General features: G+C 38.9%; 1 protein-coding gene across 3 annotated transcripts in view; it reads right to left on the bottom strand.

Annotated features, from left to right (window-relative positions):
• LOC114650023 (ribosomal protein S6 kinase alpha-3) overlaps window positions 1-16,089 on the bottom strand; it is a 172,122-nt gene that overhangs the window by 155,647 nt on the left and 386 nt on the right. The window lies entirely within an intron of this gene.

The raw sequence follows: 16,089 nt of genomic DNA, 5'->3' as shown, positions 1-16,089 counted from the left end.
TTTAATTTCTGTTACATGCTTCCTCAGTTGGTTTGCCCAGTTGATTTCATACAAGGGACGCTATTGGCAGATGGCTGAGAAGCTATCCAACGTACTTTTCTCTCTCTCTCTCTTGCGCTGACTTTCTCTGATCCTGACGTAGGGGGATTGAGCAGGGGGGCTGTTCGCACACCTAGACGATAGGGACGCTCGTCAAAAAATGCTGAAAGATTATCTTCACTTTGCTCCCTTCTGTGCTGCTGCTTCCTTTAAGCGACATGCTGCACGGTGCTTCGCATACTTAAAAGCACGAAGGGCATGTATTGATTTTTGGTTGTTTGTTTTTATCTCTCTCTCTCTCTGCTCCTGAAGGAGGGGGTGTGAGCTGCCACCTTCAACAGCATTGTGCCGCGGTGCTTCGCATACTTAAAAGCCAAACAGCCCTATTGATTTGTTTGCTTTTCTCTATCTCTCTGACATGATCTGCTCCTGATGCGCACTCCTTTGAAGAGGAAGATATGTTTGCATTCTTTTAATTGTGAGACGGGACTGTCATCTCTGTCTTGTCATGGAGCACAGTTTAAACTTTTGAAAAAGAGACAAATGTTTGTTTGCAGTGTTTGAATAACGTTCCTGTCTCTCTACAACCTCCTGTGTTTCTGCGCAAATCTGTGACCCAAGCATGACAATATAAAAATAACCATATAAACATATGGTTTCTACTTCGCGGATTTTCTTATTTCGCAGGTGGCTCTGGAACGCAACCCCCGCGATGGAGGAGGGATTACTGTATATCTATATCTATCTATACATATACAGTGCATCCGGAAAGTATTGATAGCGCATCACTTTTTCCACATTTTGTTATGTTACAGCCTTATTCCAAAATGGATTAAATTCATTTTTTTTCCTCATAATTCTACACACAACACCCCATAATGACAACGTGAAAAAAGTTTAAGATTTTTGCAAATTTATAAAAAATAAAAAAATTGAGAAAGCATATGTACATAAGTATTCACAGCCTTTGCCATGAAGCTCAAAATTGAGCTCAGGTGCATCCTGTTTCCCCTGATCATTCTTGAGATGTTTCTGCAGCTTAATTGGAGTCCACCTGTGGTAAATTCAGTTGATTGGACATGATTTGGAAAGGCACACACCTGTCTATATAAGGTCCCACAGTTGACAGTTCATGTCAGAGCACAAACCAAGCATGAAGTCAAAGGAATTGTCTGTAGATCTCTGAGACAGGATTGTCTCGAGGCACAAATCTGGGGAAGGTTACAGAAACAGTTCTGCTGCTTTGAAGGTCCCAATGAGCACAGTGGCCTCCATCATCCGTAAGTGGAGGAAGTTCGAAACCACCAGGACTCTTCCTAGAGCTGGCCGGCCATCTAAACTGAGCGATTGGGGGAGAAGGGCCTTTGTCAGGGAGGTGACCAAGAACCCGATGGTCACTCTGTCAGAGCTCCAGAGGTCCTCTGTGGAGAGAGGAAAACCTTCCAGAAGGACAAGCATCTCTGCAGCAATCCACCAATCAGGCCTGTATGGTAGAGTGGCCAGACGGAAGTCACTCCTTAGTAAAAGGCACATGGCAGCCCACCTGAAGTTTGCCAAAAGGCACCAGAAGGACTCTCAGACCATGAGAAAGAAAATTCTCTGGTATGATGAGACAAAGATTGAACTCTTTGGTGTGAATGCCAGGCGTCACATTTGGAGGAAACCAGGCACTGCTCATCACCAGGGCCAATACCATCCCTACAGTGAAGCATGGTGGTGGCAGCATCATGCTGTGGGATTGTTTTTCAGCGGCAGGAACTGAAAGACTAGTCAGGATAAAGGGAAAGATGACTGCAGCAATGTAATCGGAGTGGTTGACTGCACACACATTGCTATTGCAACAGCGCTGGACAAGTTAAATCAGCCAGGGATGAATCACCAAAAAAGAGCTGGCATTACATTAAAAATGGCAGTTCTGTACAGTCGCAGGTGCTTTTTCCATCTAGTGCGGCAAAAGGCAAGCAGTTCTTTTAAAGACAGCGAGTCACCTCAAATACCCATATAAAGAGAAATCAATCCGTTGTGTCGCTCAGCGCTGATGCTACACTAAAAAAGCACCTTCACAGAATGAATTTGCTTATGTAAATAGCATGCATTTCCACTCTGCTAATGTGCTGCTCTAAAGTCCACAGAAACTGTGTCGTGGCTTGCCCATACCTGAAGAGATGTGAAATGATGAACCTGACCCTGACCCACTGAATGATCAGCCAAATCAGAAAGCGTTACAACTTCATTTGAATGTAATTAGCAGAATGTAAAAACAAGTAATCAGACGCATTTATTTTTTTCACCAATTCATTTACTTTGTAGTCAATATCACACGGTACAGCCCTTATGTTTCTTAGTTCATTGGCCACATCTCTTACAGCATCCAATACTGCATTTTGTGACTCCAGAACAGCCCATCAACATACAGCCAGATGGTCACCCCCTGATTTCCAAGGCAGAGGTGTGTGTGCAGCCAGCGTCTGAAGATGTGCTGGGCACAGCAGCACCATCACCACATGAAGTTGTGTCATCAGAACAGGCGTCAGCATTTATAATATCGTCTGAAACAGAATAAACAGACAGAGGGCTGCGACTCACATTTTCACATCGTCTTTATTAACTTATCGCTTCTTTTTTATTTCGAGAAATGTGTGACTTTCTGAACTTGAACTTTCCAGTGTCTCCACCATGTTGTATCACTCCATAACTTCCTTTTCTTGCTTATACCCCTGCCCAAGCCAACAAATAGTACATTTTTCCTTGCCTCCACTTCGCACTTGCTGAAATTCTTTTTTTTTTTCCCCCACATGATTTTGCCATTGTCTATTAACAAAACACTGAACGGAAGGTGATATTTATATTGATCTGCATATTAAAATATGCAAAATTCTGGGAGGAGTCGGGGTGGGGCTGTAGGTGCGTGCACGTGTGTTAAATTTCACGTTCACTGGGATTTGTAAAGGGGAAGTGTATGGAACTTGGCGTACATACAGTTTTATGCATCTGGATTTTTTGTGTGCATGCACACTTCTGTTTTTGTCCGTACGCCAGGTTTTAGTGTGAATTCTACACATACACAATTCTATACATGAGGCCCCTGGTGTGCAAATAAAATTATAGCCTTCATGAATAACTGGGATGATTTTGGGTAAAGGTGTGGATTTCATGAGAGAGATGGTCTTTATCCTAACTGGAGGGAATCTTTCACTTTATCCCAAAATATGGCAGAAAAACTGCTTGGCTGACTGATCAGAGTACTACCCAGGCTGCAACCGTGATCTTAAATTGCAGGCTGTTGTTCATACTACCTGTTACTATTCTGTAGCTGCTACTCAGAATCCCTGTTGTGAGGAATCGTATAAATTTAGTCTTCAAGCTAAATCTAAATCTTGATAATCAAAGAATAAAGACCACAATTAAAGACAACAGTTAAAATCAGATCCTCAACTAGGGGCAGCTGTATTAGCAATTTAATTCAAGTTAAAACAAAAAAGGCAACACCAATTCAAAAACATTTTTGCAGTTTTAAAAGCTGCTTATCAAACATTTGCTGTATCACTGAAATCACTAAGATATCACTTACTAATGTAGCTACAAGTTTAAAGTCTGATTTGCATGTTCTTACCAAAATCTGGCTTAGCAAATCTGACACTATTCCTTTAACTGAACCATCACGAAATACATTCCTTTATAAATAAAGAGATGCAAGTCAAGGAGGATGACTTGGGATAATGCTGTGTGATGAACTGTAAACTACTTCTAAAAATTTAGGCAACAGATTCCAGCGCAATTGTAGTACTAGTATAGAGAACACCAGAGCCATATTCATAGTTCATGACTAAATTTGGCAACCTTTTATTTGACTTAGCTACATATTATGATCAAGTTGTGTTGATGGCAGATTTTAAAATACACACTGATGGTATTATCTTGTTTAACACCAAACATTCAACTTCCACTTTACCACTGCTGTCATTATTTAATGAATGATTTAATTAGTTTTTAATTTCAGTGATCTTATGAACCATCTCAGTAAATGGTTTGCTGGGCTGACCACTTGCATATACCGACTATGCTACAGTCACTCACTGATAAATTACTATTTTTCCTACATGATACTGACTTTTGTTGGAGAAATGTAAACTTATTTTTTTCAGCACTCCAATTTTTTTTTCCTTAAGCTGTGTCTCATGATTGGGTGTGGACAAACAGTTGTTAATAGAATCCTATGATTGGAAAGGTGCATGGTGGATGTAGTGTAAGCCACTCCTGCTGGCTCTCTCACTTGTTCTGTCTCAGAGGTTGTGTCCTGTCAAAACAGCCCACAGAGAAAGCAGTCCACCAGAAATTGCCCCGTTGGTCTCAATAGCAAGTCTATCCTTTTTACAAATGGACTTTGTGTATTCCTGTGTTCTCTTCAAACTTTCCCCTTTTCTGCTGTTTCTTGTTCCTCAAATATTGGTCTTTAATCACACAGGTTCTGGGACTATGGTGTAAGGTGAAAAAGCTTCTTGATCCTTGCCCAACATTACATATTATCCCACCTGATTGGTAAGAAGATTCTGGCTCTGTCCCCCAGAAACACTGCCTTGGATTAATAACATTTGACAATGTATATATACTTAAAATCACCAGAGTTTGTTTCAAATGATAAACCTGAGGAAAATGCAATTGAACCAGTGCTGGATTGCTGCTACCATCTACTGGCAGAAAAACTTTTTTGAAATTAGTAAGATGATGGGCACAGTGAATTTAAAGTTGCTGATTTCAAAAGCTATGTGCCACAAGCACAAAATCTGCCTAGTACGGACACCACTCACTGGCCAGGCAAAGAATCATATTCTTAAATAATGAAAGATTGAAGGAAATATAAAAATAAAATTTTCAAACTCACTTAATTTTCATGGGAGACTGGAGCCTATTCCTATTCTTTAATAAAAAATTAAAAAAAAGAAATTTGAGCTGAAAAGATTTTTAAATATGTTCAACATGTTTTTAAGTTAAAACAGAATAAACCATTTTTTACTATAATTAGGTTAAGTATATAATTAACTAGCAATGTGGATGTTGCAACAAAATGATACAGAATATTAGTAATGAAGAATATTTAAAAACTGAGGTATGAAAAACCAATCCATTTTCTCTCTAGAGAAAAGAGAGATGCCAACCAGCAGTACTGCATTTTAGCCTTTCTGGGCATTCTTCTATTTGCACATACTCTCTATTAAAACACATTTACACGGTCTAAAACAGAGGTCCCCAACTCCAGTACTGGAGGGCCCCAGTGGCTGCAGGTTTTCTTTCTAACCTTTTTCTTAATTAGTGCACTGTTTCTGCTGCTAATTAACGTATTTTGAATTAATTTTAATTGACTTGTTTTTTAAGATTTGTTCCCCTGAATTTCTTTATCGTTCCTCTGAATTGCTTAATTTCTTTCCTTAAATGGCACCCAAATAGAAATGAAATGGGAAGTGAGCCAACAGAAGACCAACTAAGTCAGGGCCTGAAACTGCAACCAATTTCACTCCAACCAGTTGTTTAATTAGGCTCTGAGTCTTGTTAATTAAACACATTCTTTAATTCCATGCCTTGTAGCTGCTCTCATTGTGCAATAGCATACATTTCCAAAATTGTTGATTTTCTCTTTTCTAAGAGCACTGTTAAAATATTTTGAGGACCAGAGCAGATCAGCTATCTTGAGACCTTCACCTTTCTTTATTTTCAGATATTGTATGATCGACACAGTTTGCTGGTCATGTTTTGGTTAATCTTGTATCTACGTAATTATTGGCTGCTAATTAAGTCCACTGGGGCCCTCCAAGACCGGAGTTGGAGACCCCTGGTCTAAAAGCTTACATAATACAGAATGCACCCTGTACTGGTTGTGAAGAATGGGAGCTCATTACTAAATACTCATTCATAATGTATAATCTCAGTTTAGTACATCCCTTTAACATAGATGACTGAAGACCTCTGAAAGACATGAATCATATCATCCATCCAATGCAATGTAGAATCTTGCACCTAAAATCATCCAGCAATATCTTTTTTCTGTATCCAAAATGACATGAAAAAAAAGAGAGAAGTGACAACTACAGAATAAAAGGAAACAATTCATTTGTAAATAGTGGCACTCACTAATCAGGGAGTCATCAAGTAACGATGTGCTGTATGTCGAAGATTTGCGAATAAGAATTTTCCTGACCTTTGTATATATGAAAATAAGGATCCTATAAAATCTATAATAAAGCTGGCCAGATTAGTGTGCACAAAGTAAAAGAAAGAAAGCTTTAAGATTTTTACAGCCATTATACAGTGCCCTCCATAATGTTGGACACATTTTCCCCGATTTACTTCTCAACAGTTTAAAATTACTAATCAAACAATTCAGACATAACTAAAGTGCACATTGCAGACTTTCACTTAAGGGTATTTGCAAACTTTGGTTACACCATACAGAAATGACAACACTTTAAAACACTTCATGGCACCAGAATGTTTGGGACAATTGGCGTCACAGGTGTTTGTGATTACTCAAGTGTGTTTCGTTGCTTCATTAGTGCAGACATAAGATACCTGGGCTTGCTTCTTCTTACGGACTACTTTTGAAGTCTGTAGAAGCCATTGTTCAATAGGAATACAAGAGCAGCACAAATTAAAGTCAAATGAAGCCATTATGAGGCCTGAAAACTACAATAAATCCATTTCAGACATTGGTAAAACCTTAGGATTACCAAAATCAACTGTCTGGAATATCATTAATCATTAAGAAGAAAGAATGCCCTGGTGAGCTAATTAATTGCAAAGAGACTGGTAGGCCAAGGAGGACGTCCACTGCTCATGACAGAAGAATTCTCACTATGATAAAGAAAAAGTACCATATGTCTGTCCCTGACACATACACATCTGCTTCCTGAAGACTGTTTCTGCTGTGTAGGACAACTATCTGCAGAAGATGTCATGAACAGAAATGCAGAGGCCACACTGCAAGATGCAAACCACTAGTTGGCCATAAAAACAGGATGACCAGATTAGTTTGTGAAAAAGTACGTAAAAGAGCTTGCAGAACTCTGGAAAAGGTCTTATGGACAGACAATACAAAAATGAACCTGTATCAGAGTTTTTGGAACTGCAAAGGGTGTAGATAACCGGATTCAAAGCATACCATCTCATCTGTTAAACATGGTAGTTGGGGTGTTATGGCTTGGACATGCATGGCTGCCACAGGTACTGGCACACTTCTCTTTATTGATGATGAAACTGTTGACGGCAGTTGTACAATGAATTATAAGGTATACTGAACCTTATCTGCTCAAGTTCCAGCAAATGCCTCCAAACTCTTTGGACAGTGCTTCATCATACAACAAGATAACGATCCCAAAAATACTGTTAAGGCATTACAGGAGTTTTTCCCAAAGTTAATAAATAGAAAATTCTGGAATTGCTAAGTCATTCATCCGCATTAAATCCAATTGACCATGCTTTCCATATGCTGTAGAGAAAACGTAAGGGGACAAGCAGGAGCTGAAGATGGCAGTATTAGAGACTTGGCAGAGCATCACAAGAGAAGATACCCAGCACCTGGTGATGTTTATGAATTAGGAGTGTGAGATATATATCATCTACAATAATATCTCAATTGCTGTTGTAACAATGTGCAACCCGAAATTGAGTATGTCACTCACTTTGCAAAAAACAATCAAAAATACATCTCGAGAGTTCAAGAATTCACTGTCTCATGCAACCTAACAGAACTACTGTGCATGTACAAAGTTAATCTTTACTCATAATTCAACCCCTGTAGCCCTGGAATCAGCCTAGTCACTCTTCTCTGGTCATTTTCTAGTGCTGCTATGTCCTTTTTGTAGCCTGGAGACAAAAACTGCACACAGTACTCCAGATGAGGCCTCACCAGTGCATTATAAAGCTTGAGCATAACCTCCTTGGACTTGTACTCCACACATCATGCTATATAACCTAACATTCTGTTTGCCTTCTTAATGGCTTCTGAACACTGTCTGGAAGTTGATAGTTAAGAGTCCACTATGACTACTAAATCCTTCTCATAAGGGGTACTCTCGATTTTCTGACCGCCCATTGTGTATTCAAACCTGACATTTTTTACTTCCTATGTGTAATACTTTACATTTACTGACATTAAATTTCATCTGCAACAAATCTGCCCAAGCCTGTATGCTGTCCAAGTCCTTCTATAATGATTTAATGGATTCCAAATTACAGTATCTGCTAATCCACCTATCTTGGTATCATCTGCAAACTTAGCCAGCTTGTTACTTATATTCCTATCTACATCATTTTATATACAGTGCATCCGGAAAGTATTCACAGCGCATCACTTTTTCCACATTTTGTTATGTTACAGCCTTATTCCAAAATGGATTAAAATCATTTTTTTCCTCAGAATTCTACACACAACACCCCATAATGACAACGTGAAAAAAGTTTACTTGAGGTTTTTGCAGATTTATTAAAAATAAAAAAATTGAAAAAGCACATGTACGTAAGTATTCACAGCCTTTGCCGTGAAGCTCGAAATTGAGCTCATGTGCATCCTGTTTCCCCTGATCATCCTTGAGATGTTTCTGCAGCTTAATTGGAGTCCACCTGTGGTAAATTCAGTTGATTGGACATGATTTGGAAAGGCACACACCTGTCTATATAAGGTCCCACAGTTGACAGTTCATGTCAAAGCACAAACCAGGCATGAAGTCAAAGGAATTGTCTGTAGACCTCCGAGACAGGATTGTCTCGAAGCACATATCTGGGGAAGGTTACAGAAAAATATCTGCTGCTTTTGAAGGTCCCAATGAGCACAGTGGCCTCCATCATCCGCAAGTGGAAGAAGTTCGAAACCACCAGGACTCTTCGTAGAGCTGGCCGGCTATCTAAACTGAGCGATCGGGGGAGAAGGGCCTTAGTCAGGGAGGTGACCAAGAACCCGATGGTCACTCTGTCAGAGCTCCAGAGGTCCTCTGTGGAGAGAGAAGAACCTTCCAGAAGGACAACCATCTCTGCAGCAATCCACCAATCAGGCCTGTATGGTTGAGTGGCCAGACGGAAGCCACTCCTTAGTAAAAGGCACATGGCAGCCCGCCTGGAGTTTGCCAAAAGGCACCTGAAGGACTCTCAGACCATGAGAAAGAAAATTCTCTCGTCTGATGAGACAAAGATTGAACTCTTTGGTGTGAATGCCAGGCGTCACGTTTGGAGGAAACCTGGCACCATCCCTACAGTGAAGCATGGTGGTGGCAGCATCATTCTGTGGGGATGTTTTTCAGCGGCAGGAACTGGGAGACTAGTCAGGATAAAGGGAAAGATGACTGCAGCAATGTACAGAGACCTCCTGGATGAAAACCTGCTCCAGAGTGCTCTTGACCTCAGACTGGGGCGACGGTTCATCTTTCAGCAGGACAACGACCCCAAGCACACAGCCAAGATATCAAAGGAGTGGCTTCAGGACAACTCTGTGAATGTCCTTGAGTGGCCCAGCCAGAGCCCAGATTTGAATCCGATTGAACATCTCTGGAGAGATCTTAAAATGGCTGTGCACCGACGCTTCCCATCCAATCTGATGGAGCTTGAGAGGTGCTGCAAAGAGGAATGAGCGAAACTGGCCAAGGATAGGTGTGCCAAGCTTGTGGCATCATATTCAAAAAGACTTGAGGCTGTAATTGCTGCCAAAGGTGCATCAACAAAGTATTGAGCAAAGGCTGTGAATACTTATGTACGTGTGATTTCTCAGTTTTTTTATTTTTAATAAATTTGCAAAAACCTCAAGTAAACTTTTTTCACGTTGTCATTATGGGGTGTTGTGTGGAGAATTCTGAGGGAAAAAAATGAATTTAATCCATTTTGGAATAAGGCTGTAACATAACAAAATGTGGAAAAAGTGATGCGCTGTGAATACTTTCTGGATGCACTGTATGTATGTATATATATATATATATATATATATATATATATATATATATATATATATATATATAACCTCTGAGGAACACCACTGTTAACACTGGCCAATTCTGATGAGGTTCCTTGCACCATCACCCTCTCTGCTTTCTGTGTCTGAGCCAATTCTACACCCATCTAAAAACATCACCCTGAACTCCCACTTCTTTTAGTTTGATGCACAACCTCTCATGTGGCACCTTATCAAAGGTTTTCTGAAAGTCCAGAAAAATATCATAAGCTCCACTTTGATCATATCCTTTTGCTGCGTCATAGAATTCCAGCATGTTAGTAAAACATGACCTCCCTCTTCTGAACCCATGCTGACTGTTCAGAATAACTCCTGTCCTTGCCAGGTGTTGCTCAATCTTATCCTTAATAATTCCTTCCATTATTTTTCCTGTGATGCATGTTAAGCTTACTGGCCTATAATTGCTTGGATCTGCCCTGTCATCCTTTTTATATAATGGGATGATATTTGCCATTTTCCAGTCCTTCGGAATCTCTCCAGTGCGCAGTGACTTCCTAAAAATATGTGTCAGGGGTTTATATATGTACTCGCTAGCCTCCTTAAGAACTCACGGATAAATATTATCTGGTCCTGGTGATTTGTTTGATTTCAGCTTATTTAATCTGAGCAGCACTTCTCCCTCTACAATTTCCAAATCCCTCAGTACCTCCTTAGTAGTTGTGTTTACCCCTGGGAGGTTATCCACTTGCTTACTTGTGAATACCTCAAAAAAATGTAAGTTTAGGACATCCGCTATTTCACTGTCTATATCTTTTAATTCCCCTTTACTATTTCTGATGCACTTGACCTCCTCCTTGGCTGTTCTTTTGCTACTAAAATACTGAAGGAATCTCTTAGGGTCTTCTTCGCCTTATCTGCTATATTCCTCTCCAACTGTCTTTTAGCCTCCCTGATATCTTCTTAATGGTTGCCCTCATGTTCTCATACGCTCTACGATTCACTTTGCAGTCATTAGTCTTATATGCCTTATGAAGCAGTTTTTCCCTTTGCCGCTTCTTTTTTAAATCTTTATTAATCCACTTGAGAGTTTTTTTTAATTTCCTACTAATTCCAAATGTAGGTATGTGCCTGTCCTGCATTACATGTAGAACATTTTTCAACCTGTTCCACTGCTCCTCAACTGTCTCCACACTTAAAAGCTTATCCCAGTGTATCCTACTTAGACATTGTCGCATCTGCTCAAAATTTGCCCTACCGTACTTCAACTTAACAATTTTAGTCTCTTACAAAATACTGAGAATTGTTTTATTATGGTCACTTGACCCTTGTGGTTCAATCACCTTTACACCCTCAATTCTGTCTTGACTATTATAAAATACTAAATCCAGACAAGCTTCACCCCAAATTGGTGCTTTAACATACTGAGTTAAAAAACTGTCACTGATTACTTCTAAAAACTCCTGCTCTTGTGCTCCTCCATCTACAAGGTTATCCCAGGTAATATTTGGATAATTAAGGTCCCCCATGACTATATCTCCCTGTAAACTTGCCTTTTTGAATTACTGAAAAGATGTGTGTTGAAATTACTGTCTGAATTGGGGGGTCTATAACACGCTCCTAAAATACGACCTCTTTCCCTAATATTTTCCAGGTGAAGCCACATGTCCTCACTAAGATGGGGCTCATCATCCAACTGAAGAGGTCTTACATTTAAATTCTGTTTGACATAAACAGCAACCCCACCTCCTTTTCTGTTCTGTCTATCCTTCCTAAAAAATGTGTATCCCTCTATGTTACACTCATCCCCATCTTTGTCATTTAGCCAGGTTTCCGTTATTACTATAATATCATAATTAAGCTCTGCTACATACAACTCCAACTCACCTCATTTTTAAAACATCTAGCATTAAGGCAAGCTATTTTTAATGTGTTACTCCTTCTACATTTAAATGTTTGCTCAGTAGATCAAGAGCTACTTGATGATACCTGAAGTGGTGGAAAACACATAAAGTACATTTCCCCAAATTGTGGAAACTTGCAAAAAAAAGTACCCGTGCATCCCTGCCTCAAGCAGCACTTCTGACAGGACTTTCAGCACTGGATGAAATGCTGTAACATGTAACCGTGCTGCTCTCATTAGCAAGCTATAATTAATATCCTATTAACAAGACCAAGCTAGATCAATAAGACTTTTACAAACAAGTTTTTAAAGGATGCAAAATAACATCTAATTATCATTATTGTCAAAGTCCCAGAAAATACTGATCGAGAGATATAATTTTTTGCCAATATCGCACACCCTTACTATGAATCGCAGACTTCAAGCAGTCATTGCATGCAAGGGATATGCAACAAACTACTAAATATGACTACTTTAATATATTTACTACTGCTACGTCCCAAACATATGGTGCTCTGAGATGTGGAGCCATGTAGAAAAAGTACTGTCATTTCTACATGGTGTGACAAAAATGTACGCAAATACCCTTAAATTAAAGTCTGCAGTGTGCACTTTAATTACAGTATGTCTGAATTGTTTGATTTGTCAGTTCAAACTGTGGAGCAGAGGAATAATAGGTTTAGATGGGCAGTGAGTGAAGTGTGCTTACTAAGTGGTGAGAAACAGAATTATCTCTTGTAAAGTCGAACTGGCACTGTTCTATCATTCCAAAAAAATTTCAAGCATTTTATTAGCAAATAACTATTGCATTCTAATGCATGCATGTCTCACAATCCATTTTATACATCCATATGAAAGTTGATTTAACTTAGTAAATTTTTGTTGGTTTAGTTTATATAAGGAACAGTAGAATGTGCAGAATTTTATGCAAATGTTTTAAAATTAAAACAGAGGGACTCTGTGAAAGAGTATTAAAAACAGAGAAAAGGAAAGGACAGATGGTCATGATCTGCCAGTTAAACATCAAGTAAAACTTAAGAGATAGGCAAGCAATCAAATCCTGTCTTCAAAGTCTGGCTGTATTACTGTATACAAAACAAATTGTGCCATTGTTCCTGTGGAAACATTCCAATTATATCAGAAATGATTCTGCTCAAGAACCATGTCAAAGGAATTAAAGATATATCCATCCATCCATTTTCCTATCCCACTTATCCAGTACAGGGTCACAGGGCAGCTGGAATCCATAAAGAAAACTGAAATGTCTGCCTCCAACACAAAGATTCAAATTAGACTGTACTTACAAACCTCAACAAAAAAAGTACTTATGAAGAAAAGCTAACATTTTTTCACCAGCCGAAAGCAGTGCAATTTGTGCCTAATACAGCCAGAATAGGCACCAGCTCCCCTGCTATGGAGGCAGACTTGTGCTACATTTTTTACACTGTCCTCCTAATCATCTGAAGCTGATATGGAATGATCATAAACTTAAAGGTGTTACTAACAAGTGCCCTTAAATACACTGCTTATGGAAAGTTTCCTGTATTTTAGACTAAGAAGAAATTCCCCAATGGCTATTCTAAAACTCAGTCACTAGTACAAGTTCTTAAGACCGAGAAGGAGCTTCCCCCACACACAGTGAATCCACATGTTGAATAAGCAATGTGTCTAGAATTACATGATGCCCTACCGTTAAATCTATTACATTAAGTTATTGAAGTTTTTAAGTCATTCATCTAGTCATTTATCATCTGTTGTGTATCATTTGTTTCTATCCCTTTATATTGTTCTTAAAAGCAAAGTCATTGGAGCCGAGCAACTAAGCATTTCACTACATATTGCACTGTATGTATAATTTTGCATGTGAAAAAATTAGGTTGGATATGATTTAATAGTAAACTTGTCTGGGGTTGAGTTGCAATTCTTAAATTAGTGGACTGGTTCGGTTTGTGGAATCAAAATTATTTTGTGGACATAGGTTGCAGATTAACTTTTCCTAATGTTATCCTGTTCATAACTACAATTTATGCTAAATACATAGGCACAGATGCAAACCATCTAGATGCAAGATTTCCTGATATGCAAATAATTTCCTGCCTTTGAAGATTTTTTAATACGTAAAATCATGATCAAAGTGAGGCTTATGAAAATCTTTTTGATTAGGATATGAAAAATGTCAGTCTCGCAGTTTTAAACTTTGTACTATACAAGAATTGGTGGCTATGTCAAAAAATTATTAAAAGTACATTTGTACAAAAATCTACATTCAAACCAAATCCTGTTAAAATTAGCAAAAACACCTCAGCACAAACAGATTTCTCTAAATTTAGCAAAACTAGTTCCTCTTGGACTTGTCATGCGTCTAGGCACAGCTGAATGTAAATGAGGATGTCCTGCAGTAAAGTTTGGTATTTAAGAAGGTGGCTTTTCATTTTTTACATCTCCCTTGACCATCATTATAAAACCTAATAAACAGGCTAGATATTCTTTTTAGAAATGTATATTTAAAAAAAGATTAATTTTAGAACACAATTTCATGTTGCACAATAATATATACCATAGTTACAAAGAAATAACTTCAACTATCTTTAAAAAGAATTAAAACTTGTTTGAGAAACAGCATGGATTAGAACTCTGATAATGGAGGGACCCAGCTCTAGTGAGCGATTATGAAAAGGATGCAGACAATTGGACTTATAACAAGAATCTAATAATATTTAAACATTTAAGATTTGTAACCAGTATGAGTGCTACATTTTTTCTTTTTCTTAATGTATAATACTGTGCATATTGTTCCTTTCTTTTTTATACCTAGCTACTTCTTCATCATATCTGGCTTAACGAAATATCTGGGTAAAAACATTGGAATCTATTCACTTGTTTGGCAAATGAATTCAGTTCAAATATTGCAATACTTTACAACACCGTATGGAGTGTGCATATCATCATCTCTGCTTCTGTTTTTTTTTACCCCGACTCTCAGTTTTTCCTCCCAAAAGACATTTACTTTACGCTAGATAACAAGTCTACATTGTCCCCAAACGTGTGCCTGCCCTACAATTAACTAGCGTCACATCTGCGTTTAGTTCTTGCCTTGGCCCCTTGCTGTCTGGACTGGCACGACCTCCTTGCAACCCTGTACTGGATAAGAGATTAAGAAAATGCTAATTGATCAATCAGTGACATAAGGACACGCAATGTACTTTATCATATCCTTTCAAAGGTTAAGAGATGGGTATGGAGGGCGAGGTGTTTAAACCATTGCAGGCTTTTTAAACTATTGCCAATTTCACAACAATGTTTAAGGCACTAATTCGAATACTCGCGAAATCAATCGTAGTCTTGTACAGGAAAAAGTCCTAAATCATAGCAATGGCTGGAGGTGGAGAAAAGAGAGGTGGTGGGTGAAAGCTTTTTTAAACTGCGGTAGTTATCGTCCACTCACATTTCTGTGCTTAACTGTGATAAGCGGTGTTCTCTTTACATCACGGAAATCCTACAAAATCGATTAACATACAAGAGTCTCTTTAAAGGGACTACAGCAGCCCATTGTATGCGGCATAAGACTTTTAGGAAAAAAATAAATAAAAAGGACAAAGAGAAGAAAAATATTCACGTAGCCTTCCTTTCCTACCCACAAATGCCTTGACACTCGCTACGATTTTCACGTTACAGATATTAGTGTCCTTTCCTAACTGGCTTTGGAAGGCAATCTCTTTAAATGCCGATTGGAACCGCTGCGTTTTTCTCGATATTAATGGAATAAAAGAGACGTAAAAAGAACAAAGAAAGTTTACCAGGCAACGTCAGTTTAAATTACAATATATCAATGCCATAGTGTACTTCGCTGAAGCATAGTCACTAGCAACCCGAGCGACAAAAACCCCAGCGTCTGCAGTACTGTGTGTAAAAGCGATTGGTCTTTGTAACACACGCATAAGACAACAGCCCCGAACATCTCGATACACACATCAAAGTCGGACACATTCACTTTACATCCGCCCTCTTCCCACCACTCTACTCTATCGAAATCTGGCATTTTCCTTCCTCATCTTGAGCACAAAAGTTTTGACACTGCACTTCCTGTAAACCCGTTTCCCTTCCTTACAAAAAAATCATAAAACAAGAATCTCTGCCGACCAAGTCCTGAATCGTATCGCGATGTCGAAGTAAACTTGTCATCTTGCTCGGTCTTGGTCGCTGGGTTTGAACGTGGACTCTT

The sequence above is a fragment of the Erpetoichthys calabaricus genome, chromosome 4 (assembly GCF_900747795.2).
Source record: "Erpetoichthys calabaricus chromosome 4, fErpCal1.3, whole genome shotgun sequence".
Classification (NCBI taxonomy): Eukaryota; Metazoa; Chordata; class Cladistia; order Polypteriformes; family Polypteridae; genus Erpetoichthys; species Erpetoichthys calabaricus.
The sequence above is the reverse complement of the archived record's forward strand: the minus strand, read 5'-3'. Positions and strand labels throughout refer to the sequence as shown.